Source organism: Giraffa tippelskirchi, chromosome 1, assembly GCF_054371585.1.
Source record: "Giraffa tippelskirchi isolate mGirTip1 chromosome 1, T2T-mGirTip1v1.2.pri, whole genome shotgun sequence".
In the NCBI taxonomy this organism is placed as follows: Eukaryota; Metazoa; Chordata; class Mammalia; order Artiodactyla; family Giraffidae; genus Giraffa; species Giraffa tippelskirchi.
In genome coordinates this window covers 71,836,559-71,853,400 of record NC_137275.1, presented here as the reverse complement: position 1 = coordinate 71,853,400, position 16,842 = coordinate 71,836,559, and positions in this window count along the sequence as shown.

Below are 16,842 nucleotides of genomic sequence, written 5' to 3'. Positions count from 1 at the left end.
GTAAATGACAGACCACTCCAGTATCCTTGCCTCGAGAACCCCATGAACAGTATGAAAAGGCAAAAAGATATGACATATGTGAATACTCATTTCAAAGTTCAGCCAGGCTATATACACAAGTCAGTTAAGAAACACTCATATGTGAAGTATAACAAATAGTGTAGAAGACTACCTAGGTTGTGTATTGTCTACTTAATAAGGTTTTCTGGCATTCCTGCCAAATCTGGTTCTCATGAAAGATCATTTATTTCATCATTGGGTGGCACTGGGATCTATTTAGGCAACTGTGTTATGGATTTATATTCCACTAAACTATCACACTCTTTCAAGTGACCTGATCTTACATGGAGTCTGTTGAAAATGAAGATTGAGTGTGTCGGTATTCTAGATAGAGATACCACTGTACTAGGAATATTACGAATTTTCTTACTATGTTTTCCCTAAAATTAACCCTTGACCTAAGGCATGCAGAGGAACATTATCACTTTAAGTTTATTTAGATCCGTGGATTCAATAGGGTGACAGCAACTTATTTCAAAGGTAAAAATATCATCTGCAAAGATAAACTCTATTCCCTTGCCAAACAAAATTTCATTAACTAACTTAAATTGGACTTAATAACAATCACACAAACCAATTAGTTTCAATTTTTAACCCCGTTAGGAATATTATTCATCATGGTATTGCCAGATACAGTTGTGCTTCTTCTGACTTTCAACAGATTAAATAAATATAACCTGGGGTGCTAATTATACAGTGATGATGCAGACACTTCAAGATGACTTTCCTTAACATAGACAGAATCTTTGGAAAATAGATTTTGTTTTCATAAAATGTCCTTAGTCCACACTGCATTTTCTCATTTTATAATATAAAGTGAGTTTGAGTGTCTAACATATAATTGAATCTACAGTGACCTGTGGGCTTTCGTGATAATTATTTCTTTCCATGCAAATCCAGATAACCTTATTTTTCCATTCTCTGCAAAATCCATGGCTTAGCAAGTACTCTTATCTAGTGTAGTTTTATCCTTCATAGTTCACAGAGGGAAATTTTGTGTCCCCATAGCATGTGATCTGATTCTAGATCCCTATATATATTAGTGCTCCAGGGCTTGGTGCTAAACTCTTTTAACCTGTCTATAGTATTTCCCAGTGTGATCTCATGTTCACAGTACCATCTGTGTGCTTATCAATAACTATAGCTAGAACCTCCTTAATAAACTCTAAGCTTGTATATCTTACAACTGACTAGCATCTCCAGTCTGATATGGTAAAATGACCCTATCTGTCGACCAAGAAAATAGAGCCTGATAACCTAAGTGATTAACCCAGATACGGAGGACTCTGGCATCTAATAAACACTGAGGGTAGGAGGAGAAGGTGACAACAGAGGCTGAGATTGTTAGATAGCATCACTGACTCAATGGTCATGAATTTGAGCAAACTCTGTGAAATAGATAGATGGGGAAACAATGGAAACAGTGACAGATTTTATTTTCTTGGGCTCAAAAGTCACTGCAGATGGTGACTGCAGACATGAAATTAAGAGATGCTTGCTCCTTGGAATAAAAGCTTTGACAAACCTATACATCATATTAAAAAACAGAAATATTACTTTGCTGACAAACGTCCATCTAGTCAAAACTATGGTTTTACAAGTAGTCATATATGGATGTGAGAGTTGGACCATAAAGAAAGCTGAGTGCTGAAGAATTGGTGCTTTTGAACTGTTGTGCTGGAGAAGATGCTTGAGTCCCTTGGATAGCCAAGAGATCAAACTAGTCCAAAAGGAAATCAGTCTTGAATATTCATTGGAAGGACTGATGCTGAAACTCTGATACTTTGGTCACCTGATGCAAAGAACTAACGCATTGGAAAAGACCTTGACACTGAGAAAGATTGAAGACAGGAGGAGAAGGGAATGACAGAGGATGAGATGGTTAGATGGGAATCACAGACTCGATGGACATGAGTTTGAGCAACCTCTGGGAATTGGTGATGGACAAGGAAGCCTGGTATGCTGCAGTTCATGGGATTGCAAGGAGTCGGACACAACTGAGTGACTGAACTGAACAGAACTAGGAGATAGTGAAGGACAGTGAAGCCTGGCATGCTGTAGTCCATGGGATTGCAAAGACTTAGCAAATGGCTTGGCACATGACTTAGCACATGAACAATGGCAACAACAAGGGAAAGACTCTGGAGGGTTTGAATGTCTGACATGTTTTAATGTCACCATAATCTGTTTGTAGAGAAAGAATGACAGTCCATACCAAAGAAGCCTTGAATTTGAGTGGTGATAGTGACAATGGAACAAAATTATGATATTTGAGACATGGTATAGAGGTAGATCTATATATTGAATTTGTGGCAAAGAAGATGAAAATAGTTGAATATAATATTTCTAAACCTCTACTGCATGCTAAGTCATTTCAATTGTGTCTGACTCTTTCTACCCTATGGACTGTAGCCTGCCAGGCTCCTCTGTCTGTGGGAATTTTCAGGCAAGAATATTGGAGTGAGTTGCCATGCTCTCCTCCAGGGCATCTTCCCAACCCAAGGATCAAACCTGAGTCTTTTACGTCTCTTGCATTGCCAAGCGGGTTCCCAGGTGGCTTTAGTGGTAAAGAATCCACCTGCCAATGCAAGAGATATAAGAGACTCGGGTTTGATCCCTGGGTCAGGAAGATCCCCTGGAGGAGGACATGGCAATGCTCTCCACTATTCTTGCCTGAAAAATTCCATAGACAGGGGAGCCAGGCAAATAGGCCACTGAAACAATTAAATTCTCAATAGCTATGTGAAGCAGTAACTCACTAACACTGCCACTTTAGGCAGATAAAAATATTCCCACAACAGAGACAGATTATACCATTTAAAAACACACTGTCCAAAGATAATACTTCCCAAGCACCTTGACATTTGCCACTTGGATCAATCTTTCGAGCTCTTAATTTCTGATTTGTATCCTTATGGCATGACTGCTGAAAGCTTGTTTATGTCCTCTCATTTCACCACTATAATAATAAGCTTATCAAAAACTATAGCAGATCCCTCTATTACCCATGTCATATCTCTGTGACTTGCCACTAATTTCAACTGTAGCAAGAGCTGACCATTATTTCCTAGGAGCTCAGACTCATGGGACACTGATAGCATTTAGCTTCAGCCATAAACTCTTAACGGAGAAGACAATGGCACCCCACTCCAGTACTCTTGCCTGGAAAGTCCCATGGATGGAAGAGCCTGGTAGGCTACAGTCCATGGGGTCGCTAAAAGTTGGACACGACTGAGCGACTTCACTTTCACTTTCACTTATAAACTCTTAAATATTTTTGCTTTCTGTCTTTGAAAGTTCTGTTTAAGAGGAGTCTGCTCTATCTGCTTAGCTCTCTGAGCCCACAAATACAGTACAGCCTGATTTTATGAAAGGTTTACTCTTCCAGGGCAACACTCAACATAAAATAGAAACTTTCAACCAATAGAGAAGCCTGGTTGAATGCTCTAGTCTTCTGCCCTTTGAGTCACCCAGTCTGGGAAACATTCTGTTTGCTCCCTAGGCAGGCCCAGACAAGTCAAGCCCTGATGCCTCTGGTGGTAAATGTTATAAGATCCTTGTATTGAATTTTATTTCTTTGCTCTCCTCTTCACAGTTTCCCTGGTTCTTCCATTTCTTTCCCTGGGTCTATCTACCATATAAGCCTCTTTGAATGCAAGCCTTACTTGAATCCCTACTTTTAAGACAATCTCAAAATAAGACAAATAATTACCTGTGATAAATAATCTATAAAACATTTTATCTATATTTTCTCTAATTCTCACCACAGTCTAAAAGTTATGGCTTATTTTCTCCATTAATATTAAGAAAGTTAAATTTTGAGCAATTAAGCAAGTTGTCCAAAGACCCATAGCGAGTGGACAATGAGGCCAATATTCTGAGTATTAATACATATTTCTGACTGCAATAGAGTATTTTTTAACTCTACATTCTATATTTCATGTAATTTTGGCTTGGTACTTTGGCAAAAGTTTTCCCACTCTGGTCTTGCTCTGGGCTTTATCTCTGGAGTTCATTCTTGATTTATTCTTTCCTAGGATGTCTCTAACCCCTGATTAGGATGGTTCATATCCCCAGAGAAGCCCCACCACTCCTACACAACATGACTTAGATTCCAGGGCAACCAGTACTTACAGATTAAAAAGTTGTTGCCTTTATAGGTGATAGTCTTGAATAAAGATTGACGATGGCTGATTTGTAGTTTTGGCTCTGGTGAGCATCAGATTGTTTCCTACAAAGATAACAAGCAAGTTCTTTGGCTCTGTTTAGATTTTTTTCCTGAATTTCAATTTAAGATATGAATTATTTCAGTTTGTTATACTGCCTTAATAATGTTTCAATGTTTAATTTTTAGAAGCCATTAGTGAATGGAAAATTATAATAAATTCCCACATACAGTGTTTTTCCTCTGGATATAATAAGATTAGGCACCGTGGAATTTGAATTTGAATTCTTTAATTGCCTACTGGTTAACTTAAATTATGTACATTTTTCTATCTTTTGAGGCTATGAAATATTTTGTTGATTTCCATAAACAGAATAAGCTTTTTCTGTCAAATTAGTAGCTAAGAACAATTGCAATTTATTGATTAGTGTGGAAGAAAAGTTATGACCAACCTAGATAGCATATTAAAAAGCAGAGACAAAGGTCCATCTAGTCAAAACTATGGTTTTTCCAGTAGTCATGTATGGATGTGAGAGTAGGACTATAAAGAAAGGTGAGCATCAAAGAATTGATGCTTTTGGACTATGGTGTTGGAAAAGACTCTTGAGAGTCCCTTGGACTGCATGGAGATCCAACCAATCTATCCTAAAGGAAATCAGTCCTGAATATTCATTTGAAGGACTGATGCTGAAGCTGAAACTCCAGTACTTTGGCCACCTGATGCGAAGAACAGACTCATTTGAAAAGACCCTGATGCTGGGAAAGATTGAAGGTGGGAGCACAAGGGGATGACAGAGGATGAGATGGTTGTATGGCATCACCGGCTCAATGGACATGGATTTGAGTAAATTCCGGGGCTTGGCTTGGACAGGGAGGCCTGGCGAGCTGCAGTCCATGGGGTCACAAAGAGTCGGACATGACTGAGCAACTGAACTGAACTAAAGTGAACTCTGTATCAGCTGCTTTTCATGCAAGTCAAAGAAACTGTTGACTAACTAAACCAATACCCAATACTTATTCCAAAACTTAATTTCTTACCTCCACTATAGAGACTGGAAAAATAACTACATACCTATCCTCCTTTGCAAGATACTCATGTGACATAGTTCTGACTAATGGTACCTATGTTAGATAACTATTGATGAGGAACTTTTAGAAAGGTTTTACTATTTCTGATGAAAGGGATAGATAAGGATTGCATGACCAACTATCACTTTTTTTTCTTATTTTGAATATGTACTTGATGCCTAGAGCTGTGGCAGCTATCTTGGGCCCATGAGGTAAAGGGGAAAAGGATCACATTTATTTTGATCAGCAGAATAGTTAGAAAAGCTTCTTGTACATTTAAGACTGTGGGAAGCACTGTAGAGAGCATAAATATATGTTAGCATGACTTCTGCATTAAAAACTCTTATATTTATAGAGAAATAGAAAAGAAAATAGAAAGAAGGGTATGATCAAAATTTTACAATAGGAAGCCATGATAGCTTCCAAAGGCAACTGTATGCCCAAAAGAACAGATTCAGAGGTCTTACTAGTGTAAAGCACAGAGAACTGCTATCATGATGGTCTTGTAACAGTATTCACTGGCAGGTAAGCTGATCTAGGGAACCATCTTTCCCATCATTAGCCTCTCCTCCTCAGAAAGAGATCTTTAGACTACATCTCACCACCTAAGAAACAGCCCAAACAGACAGGCTGTGCATTCCAGATCAATATCGGAGACAGTGTCTAAATTTAAGACATGAAAAACATTATTATTCCTTCCAATTGCTAAAAGCTCAGAGAGGAACAATATTTTCATCCAAATTGTCTGGCTTACATTGTACATATTAGAGCCAGACATGGAGTAAACCAGATGCAATTTGAGACTTTTGGAATTTATTTCTCAGCCAAGCAAGGAGCTGAATTAATAGACTTTTACTTTTACTTTTCTGGAAATGAGAAAGCTGAAGATTTTCCAGCATACTCCTACCAGATGGCATGCTCTATTGCCTACAATTTTCCTCCTGCTGTGGATTGCCTCCAACTCAGCCTCTTCAAAGGTGAAAAGGAAAGATATGTATCTACCTATTTGTATAGTAACCAAAGCAGTATAGCGAAAGAAAGATCAGTCTGCTTACTGCCTATGGCTCAACTTGACCTAACTATACAACTTTTTCAGATTTTGGTAAGAAAAGATATGTCTTCTTGAAATTTAAAGGCGTATCAACCAATTTTGGTATGACAAATAAGTGAGTTGATGTTTAATGGCTAATGATCTAAGTATAATAGAATTTATTGATATTTATGAGGCCTATGAGTGATAACCAAAAAATGAGAATTTAATATGATCAAACGAACTGAGCAAATTCCACATTTTAAAGCTAGTGTTTAAGTTAAAAGCATAAATTTTCTATCCATATTTTATATGGAATATCTTAGAAATTTTTGCTGTATCACAAAAAGAGATTAAATTAGAGACTAGTCATCTTTAGAGTTATAAACAATAGTATAATCAGAAAAGTTAGTTATTGAAAGTTGTATTTAGGTTAGTCTGAATCAAAATCCCACATTGTATAGTTTAAGTGAGTGGTCCAGAGAAGTAAGAAATTTAACAGTAAATTAGAAAAGAAAATGTTTATAATGTGAATTGAACACAAATAACATAAATTCAATGTTCATAAAATGATCATTACAAGTAGCATATTTCTGATGATAGCTATAAAAATATCAGTAAATTCTATGGGGATAGTTTTCAAAACGCCTGGTAATTTTTCAGGACTGAACAGCTCTGGTAATCCCAGCTTTGACTCACATTTGACATCTACTTGCTGGGAAAGCCGATGACCATTTATTTATCACAATAGAAACTGACATAGTGAAGTAGAACCAATCCCTTTACAATTTCTACCTGTTATCACATCAATTTAAACAGCTAGAAACCATCTAAAATGTGCTTCACTTTGCCAAGAAGTGTTCACAGACATCAGCCGCAAGAAGGCGCTGGATGACATAATTCTTCAAACTTATTAATTAGAATTTGGTTCAGCATTTATGTCATGTCCAAATACATCAACTCTTTGAGTTCCATTATGCCTCTCTCCGTTTAAGGCCTGTGTGTAACTTTCTCAATTTTCAGAGTCCATGAAGAGCCTTTCTTGTTGGTCCTTGGGCTGTCTTCCTGCCCCTGGCTGTGATAGAGCAGGAAGAGTGTGTTCAGATTTCTATACAGACTTAGTGAAGGACATATCCTTAAAAGTATCCTCCCCCATTAATACATAAGATCGGAGCAATGATTCCACAACAAGCTATCCAGAAATAAATCATATAGGGAGTTGGATTCTAGGAAGTCACAAAAAGAAACCCCAAGTCCACATTTATTCACCTCATGGCAAAATTATATCTCAAACCCATGTGTTCTTACCATTGTGCTTTGGCTACTTGAATCCCTGCATATTTCTTATATTCTCCAAACATTGAGTATTTTCAACTAAGAATTAGGTTGTTTTGGCTTGTTATCCTCATATAAGTATCTCTATCTCTCCCACTCCCTCTCTCTTTTAATTTTTCATATAAACTCAAAAACTCATTTCTGGTTCTGGTTTTGTATGTTAGTAATATCACATTTATCAGGTGAGTGGTCTGTGTGGTCTCTCACTGTTGTGTAAATATTGCCTTCAATGTACTTTTTCATATTTTCTCCTGTCTTTTCAAACTGCCTTATCACATCTGCCAGTTGTTTGGGGAATTCATTCTTGAACCATGTCCTATTATCAATATTGAATTGTACATGTTAAACCTTTTTTGGGGAAAGTTATTCAAAGCTTACTTTTTTATTACAGCCATGATTCACTTCCATTAATTTCTCAGTATGGATGTTAAAGTTAATTTCTATGTATTTTGTGCTGTATGAGTAGTTATAATTTGTAGCAATATTTATGGGGCAGAAGGAAGTGTTAGGTGTTAAACTGCATAGGAAACTGAAACAAAATGATTTATAGCTTGAGGGTGATGCATTGGTGTCATCAACCATAACTCTCTTACTTATAAATAAAAAGCCAAAGTCATCCCATCCTATGCTAGATCTTAAACCACTTCACTTTTCGATATCTTTAAATAAACTACACAAATGCCAAGTGTAGAAATTTTAAAAATATTCTTTCTTTTTCAGCCACAAAACTTTTTTCTTACTCATTTACTGAAGACAAAAGATAGTATTGTACTCTTTAGTCAAAGTTGAGGCGTCCAGCCACTCCCTTTTCCTAAAACTCAGCTCCTACTCCCACATTACCACATTCATTGTATCTTGTATCCACGTCAGTATTCATGTGACTTTTCATTGATTACGTACTTCTCTGACAACCAAAGCTGTAACAAAGATGAGCAAAGCTGCAACAACAACAAAAAAATTTAAAGAAAAATATGAGATATTAGATTTTCAGTAGATACTCTTCTGTTTAAAAAGTATGATAAAAGCCACCTTGTGAAGTTCTCTGAATAATCACCCTGCTCTAGAATTGTGCAATGGTTTTTCCTCCCTTTGGCTTTCTCAGTCAACAGACGGAAAATCTCTCACTCTCCTACATGCTTGGCTATTAAACTATCAATACACTGCCAAAAATATCTTGTCAAACAAATAACAAGATATATCACAGAAAGCAAATTATAGAATGATGAAATAAAATCTAATTGTGCATATAGTTATGATAATAGAATGGTAATATTAAAAGGTTTTTTTGTTTGTTTGTTTTTGTTTGTTTTTCTGTGTGTTTGTGAAATACTTCATGCCTAGATAGATAAGTAGTTTACTAGTTATTTAAATATTTTTCCCTGAATCTGAGTCACATCTTACAAAGTTCCAGGAACTTTCATTCATTTCCCCATATGTACAATTTTCAAACAAATATCCTGCTGGTTGTTAAGATAAGTTGCTTAGATTTGATTTCCTTTAACCTCTGGTTGAGATAGAAGAGTTTTGGTTTGTTTGTTCGCTTGTTTCTTTAATTTTGGCATAGGACAGAAAGTACATACATCATCAAAGAAGAGGAAAAAGAGGAAGGCATGGGGCAGGGGATGAGGAAAAAGAAGAAAAAGAGAAAGAAGAGAAGGAGAAGGAGGAGTAGGAATAGAAGAAACTTTGATCTACACACAAAAATGGTTTTATTTTATAATAATCAGAGATACAGATGTCCAAAGGAAAGTGAAAGTACCATTTAAATACATCTAGTTTATAAACTACTCCATTTATTTTTTAAATTTCAGTTTAATGTTGGTATAATTAGCATATAAATTTTAGGATACCCTGTTTTTATTTTCATTTTCTTTAGATATATACCAGGAAGTGAGATTACTGGATTATATGCTAGTTCAACTTTTAATTTTTTGAGGAACCTCCATAATGTTTTCAATAGTGGCTCTACCAATTTACATTCCCATCAACAATGCACAAGGGTTTCCTTTTTTCACATCCTCAACAGCACTTGGTTTTTCTTGTGTTTTTGACGATAGTCACTCTTACAGATATTACATAATATTTCTTTGTGGTTTTGACTTGTATTTCCTTGATGATCAGTACTTTTGTACACCTCATCATGTACCTTTTGGCCATTTGTGTGTTCTCCCTGAATAAATGTCTATTCAGTTCCTCTGCTCATTTTTTAAATGACATTGTTTTGCTTCTTTAGCTACTGAGTTCTATGAGTCCATCATATATACATACATTTAGAGATATTGATCCCTTATTACATATACAATTTGAAAATATCTTCTCTCATTTTGTAGGTTACATTTTCATTTTGCTGATTGTTCTGTAGAAGAACTTTAATTTGCTGTAGTTCTACTTTTTAATTTTGGCCTTTGTTGCTTTGTTTTGATATCATAATCAAAATTGCCAAGACAAATGTTAAAGGGCTCCTTCTCTATGTTTTATTCTAAGAATTTTATGGTTTCAGGTCTTATGTTTATCCTATAATCCATTTCAACTAAATCTTTATGAGTTGTAAAAGTGGGGATCTATTAGTAATTTCATTCTTCTGCATGTGTGTATACATTTTTCATAGCAACTTTTATTAAAAAAACTATTCTTTCCTTATTGAGTATTCTTGGCTTCCTTGTTAAATATCAGTTAACTGCATATGTGAAGATTTATTTCTTGATTCTATTCTGTTGGTATTTATGATTATTTATAACTTTTTATGCCAATATCATATTGCTTTGATTACTATAGCTTTGTAATATAGTTTGAAATCAGCAATCATGATGCTTCTACCTTTGTTCCTCTTTCTCAAGATTGCTTTTGATATTTAGCATCTTTTGTAGTTCCATACAAATTTTTGGATTATTCCATTTCTGTGAAAAGTGCCGTTAGAAGTTTGATAGAAATTGCATGTAATCCATAGATTGGTTTAGGTAGCATGGACATTATAACAATATTAATCCTTCCAATCCACTAACATGATATATCTGTCCATTTATTGGTGCCTGCTTCAATCCCTGGGTTAGGAAGATCCCCTGGAGAAGGGAAAACCTATCCACTCCAATATTCTTGCCTGGAGAATTCCATGGACAGTCCATGAGGTCACAAAGAGTTGGACACAATGGAGTGACTTTCACTTTCATTTCAATTTTAATAAGTGTTTTATAGTTTTCACACATAAACCTTTGACATCTTTGTTAAAATTTATTCCTATGTATTTTATTCATTTTGATTTAATTATAAAAGGGATTATGTTCTTGATTTTTCTTTCTGTTAATTCATTATTAGTGTATAAAACACAATTGATTTTCATATATTCATTTTGCATCCTGCAGTTCTACTGAATTTATCTGTTGTTTATAATAGTTCTTTTGGTGGATTCTTTAGGGTTTCTATATACCTCATGTCATCTACAAATACAGACATATTTTACTTCTTCCTTTTGGTCTTGGTTAACTTTTGTTTCTTTTTCTTGACTAGTTGATATCTCTACAACTTCCTGTTCTATGTTGAGTAAAGGCAGTAGGAGTGAGCATTCTCATCTTGCTCTGTCTTAGAGGAAAAATTTTCAGCTTTTCACCATTGAATATGATGTTAGCTGTGGGCTTGTAATGTGTGTGCATGTGAAGTTGTTTCAGCCATGTCCAACTCTTTGTGACCCTATGAATTGTAGCCCACCAAGCTCTTCTGTCTATGGCATTCTCCAAGTAAGACTACTGGAGAGGGTTCCCATGCCCTCCTGCAGGGGATCTTCCCAACCCAGGGATCGAAACTGCCTCTCCTGTGACTCCCACATTTCAGGCAGATTCTTAACCACTGAGCAACCAGGGAAGCCCAGTGAGCTTGTAATATGTGGCCTTTATTTTGCTGCAGTTTTCTCCCTCTATACCCAGTTTATTGAGAATTTTTTTGATACAAAAAATCAAAGTCAAAGTCAAAGTTAGTTACACAGTTGTGTCCAACTCTTTGTGATCCCATGGACTATATCCTGCCCGGCTCCTCCATCTATGGAATTCTGCAAGCAAGATTATTGGCATGGGTTGCATTTCCTTCTCTAGGGGGTTGTCCCAACCCAGGGATTGAACCCAGATCTCCTGCATTGCATGCAGATTCTTTATCAGCTGAGCCACTAGGGAAGCCCAGTTTTATGATACCTGGGTGTTAAATTTTGTCAAATGTTTTTTCTGCATCTATTGAAATAATCACATGGTTTTTATCCTTTTTGTTCATTAAAGTAGTACATTTCATTGATTAATTTGCAGATATTGAATCACCTTACCTCCTTACTTCCCTGGAATAAAATTCACTGGATCATCATGATGAATGATCCTTTCAGTGTATTTTTGGATTTGTTTTACTAATATTTTGCTGAGGATTTTTCTGTCCATATGCATCAGGGATATTGGCCTGTAATAATCTCTTGTGTGTTCTTGTTTGGTTTTAGTATCAGGGTAATTTTAGCCTCATAAAATAAATTTAAAAAGATTCCTTCCTCTTCTATTTTTTGGAAGTGTTTCAGGAGGATTGGCATTAATTCTTCTCTAAATATATGGTAGAATTCACCATGAAGCTATATAATTCTCTGCTTTTCTTCACTGGGAGATTTTTGATTGCTGATTCAATCTTTCTACCAGTAAATGATCTGGTCAGTTTTTCTGTTTCTTTATGATTCAGTCTTGGTGGTTTGCATGTTTCTAAGAATTTATCTATTCTTATAGGTTGTCCAATTTGCTGATGTATAATTGTTTATAGCAGTCTCTTCAGAATTCATATTTGTTTATTATAAATTGTAATGTCTATGCTTTCATTTCTGATCTTCTTTGTTTGAATACTCTATCTTTTTTCCCTTGGTAAGTCTAGCTGAAGTTTGCTCTATTTTGTTTATATTTTCAAAATACCAGCTTTTAATTTTATTGATTTTTGTATGGTCTTTTTAGTCCCTATAACAGCTCTGATCTTTGTTATTTCCTTCATTCTACTACTTGAGAACCTAGAGTGGGCCATCAGGACTATGAGAAGACAGTGCCTACTGGCCTTGCCAGAGGGTCTTAAGGGAAGATCACTATTAAGCCCTAATAGTGGGATATATTAGAAGCCTAACCCTCAGGCAATAGTTTTTAAAGAATGCAAATAGATCCTTTTCAGGGAAACACTAGAAAGACACAGCAAATCTTCTGATCCCACTAAGGCATATTCCTTTGTTTAGTCTTGTGGGTCTTGTGGAAGCAAGCCTCATTAATTTTCAGAAGTAGGTGGTTTTAAGGTCGTCCTGTGAGAAGGAAGTCTTAAAAAATCAGGGCACTAGATGCTTGGTCTAAACCCTTTGCTCCCAAGAGAGAATCTGAGGATTGTGTGTCCCTTTCCTATACATGTTACTATGCTAGGCTGTGATTTACTGTGAGAATGTTTCTCAACATTTTCTACCCATTTCACTGTAGATATTTTCTAGTTCACATGACGTGTAATTCAGTTTCTGGATTTCTTTTGAAAGAAATTATTCCATGTATAATTGTAGAATCAGTGTACCCATGATAGGAAGTAAGTGTAGGAACATCTTATGTTGACATCTTTGCTTGACTATTTTGTTTTTTTAATTCAAGATACAGTTCTGGCAAGTGTCTAGCTCCTTCTTAACTGATATTAGGTAAATGACTGAGTATCTTATTGAATCAAATTACTATCTAACTCAACTCTAAAATCTAGTATGTCAAGTGGATTATCTTTTTGTGTTATTTTAAAATTTGTGAGATGTTTGTACAAAAACTACCCAAAACCCATGTATACCTATAGATATAGTACATATGTAAACATAAAGTTTAAAAAAAGTAGGTTAAATTGAGCAGATGAATAACACCATTAAGTTTTTAGAAAAACCTGAATTTCCCCAGTACCTTGGAAGCAATAGTACCATAACCCAGTCACATAAACCTACATACAAACCTTCAAGTTGTTAACTTTCAAAGAAGCAAACATGCAAAGACTACTTCATTGAACCCCTTGCTGTGCAACACAAGGAGCTTACTAATACCTTTACAGTCCCAGTGAAAAGATGAAGAGAGACAGGATGAAGAAGTCACTGAAGAACAAAAGAGATTCATGATGCAGGAAATGGCAAGAAGTTTTTTCTTTATTTGAGGAGGCACTGTTAGTGTTTGAGGCATGGTACCTGAACATAGAATGGTGCAGGAAGATTGCATCAGCCATTCAGAACGCAGTACAGTTGTACCTTGTCATCTATGATGAGAAAAAAAGAGCTACTACCTAGACATCACTGCATAATTTTTTCAAGAGAATATTTAGAATTGAATCCAGCAAGAAACCTGTGCCATCAGAATCAGGCGTGAGTGAAATTGTAGCTTGCCCTCCATCTTCTATTGCTGATAATCTTTCATCTGTACCCTCTCCCACCTCTTCTCCCTCCTCAAGTCAGTAATTTTTCTTGCCTATTCATTAGATGGCAGACCCTGTATGCCAGCTGTTGTACCATACTACTGTACTTTTTGAGGCACACTGTACTATAAGATTTAAAATATTTTCTTGCTTTCTGTGTTTGTTTTTCATGTACTATTTGTGTGAAAAGTATTATAAACTTGTTACAGTACAGTACTATATATTTGATTATGTTAACTGTGTACCTAGGCTAACTTTGGTGGACTTAAGAACAAATTGGACTTATGGATGTGCTCTTGGAATGGAATTCATTTGCATGTAGAGGACTTGCTGTATTTTCCCTTCCCTCTCCTACAAGCAGCTACTATGCTGAAATTTGTTTTAAAATCTCCTGGATTTCTTGTTTTTCTTTGCAATTTTCTCTTTCATATATGCATCATAAGCAGATAGTTTAGTTTTTTTGCAGTTAGAATTTACATAAATAAAATCACATTGTGTATTCTTTTGTGACATGATTATTTTACTTAGCATGCTATTGAGATACATTCATGTAGATGTATGTGTTTGTAGTTCATTAATGTTTATTGTCATATAGCATTCCTTATTCAATGTGAATTATTTGACATGCTTATTTTTGGTGACCATTTGGGCAGTTTCAAGTTTGGAAATATTACTAACAATGCTACTATGATCAGTTTTATAGATGTAGCCTGATGTAAAGGCGCATACATTTTTTCTCTAAGAGTGGAAATATTGGGTCTTAGAGAATGCCAAAATGTTTTCAAACTATAAAATATTTCAATTTACACTTTCATAATTAGGGTATACTTTCATAAGCACTTGTTACTCTTACTTCCTGAATATATTTTCCCATATTTTTTAGTTTTTGCTAGTCCAATTGTTTTTTTTTTTTTTAAACAGTCATTAGTTTTAATTGCACACACTGATTGTTAATGGGGCTGTGTATTCCTTCTGTAATAATATCACTGTCATATCATAGATGTCATCATAGATGACACTGACTATATAAACTTTTATACCTGTGAAATATTTCTTTGAAATTGTCTGCTCATTTCCTCCTGAATTATTTCCCTTTGTGCATTTACATAATTGTTCTTTGTATCATGACTATTAATTCTATTCTACAAAATATTTTGCCAGAAAACAGAAAAATGTAATATCTTAATGTCTTTGAAAACTTTATAACAGATTCCTGAGATTTTTCTACAGGCTCCTCATCCTAAAAGTTAAAGTTCTCCTGGCACTGTAGCAATCTATTTTTTTCAGACTGAAATCATTTCTATAATGTTCCTGTAAAAATACTTTTTTTCAAAATAAATGCTCTTTTACCCACCTTTTCTAGAGATCACATAGCTTGTCCTCATCTGTAGAAAATCAAACAGTCTATCAAGATATACCTTAACTGAAGCAGTCTCCAAACTCTATTCTTGAGTCTCATCTAGAGATGAATTACTCCTTATTTTCCTTTTCCCCCATTTTTTGGTTTGTTTGTTCATGGGCAGTAAAGGAACACTAGCATTTTATATCTACCTGTTGCAAGAGGGGAGATCCCTTCCAGGGCCTGAGAATTGGCCCTTGTCTAAAACTTGGAAATGAATTGTCTGAGGAGACACATGTGCTGACAAAGCAAGAGACTATTGGAAAAGGCGCCCTGGCATTGCCCTGCCAATATAATTCCAGCATAAGGATTCTGGGAGGTTGGTAGGACATATTAACTGACATCTCCTCTCTCCTTTTGACCTTTCCCAAATTATTCTGGTTGGTGGTAACTTGTTAGTTACACTTTCTTTACCAGGACTTCCTGTTGTAAGATAACTCATGTAAGTGGTTACTATCATGCCTGGACAGGGTGGGCAGTTTCAGTCAATGGTTCCTCTAACACTAGATGTCAGATCTGGTGATTTTATTTAGTTTTTCTTTATCTTCAAAAACTGGTGTGGCAAAACATATAGTAAAGCACATTTTATAGACGACAAAACTGAAACTTGGAACTAATAGGTAACCTGCCCAAGGAGAAACAGACTATAATTACAGTAAAGGCAAGGCAAGGCTCATACTCTTTTCTGTCTAATGCCAGTACTTTTGCCTTTTCTACTGCTCCCTCCCACTGAGAGGTATCTTACTATGCCCTTCAATCTATTTATGATATTTACACATTGAGACTCATAGAAAGGGCATTGCAGTCAGAATGCTTGGTGGAGTTCATTGAATCATATCTCCACATCTCAACCCAGAGAACTTATGAATGGGACCATATTTGAAAAAAAAGAGTCTTTGTAGATGTAATTAATTTAAGTACCTTAAGATGAGATTGTCCTATATTATTCTGGTTGGCCCTAAATTCAATGACAAATATCCCTAAAGGAGAGAGAAGAAAAGATACAGGAGAGGAGATGGTCTGGTGAAGACATGAGGCAGAGACTGAAGTTACACAGACACCAGAGATAGACTGAAGTGACAACAGCCACCAGAATCTAGAAGAGGCAAAAAAGTGTCCTCCCTCAGAGGTTACAAGTTTCTTTTGACAACTTGATTTCAGACTTCTGCCTTCCAGAACTGTGAGAGAGTAAGTTTTTGTTATTTCAAGTCACCTAGTTTGCAGTATTTTGTTACAGCAGCCATAGGAAACGAACATACCTGGATTTGCAATCTAGTTTACCAACTTTTTTTGCTATGTAACCTGGAGCACAATACCAAAGCTCTCCAAGTATCAGTTTCCATATATAAAACAAGGATGAAATGAGAAATC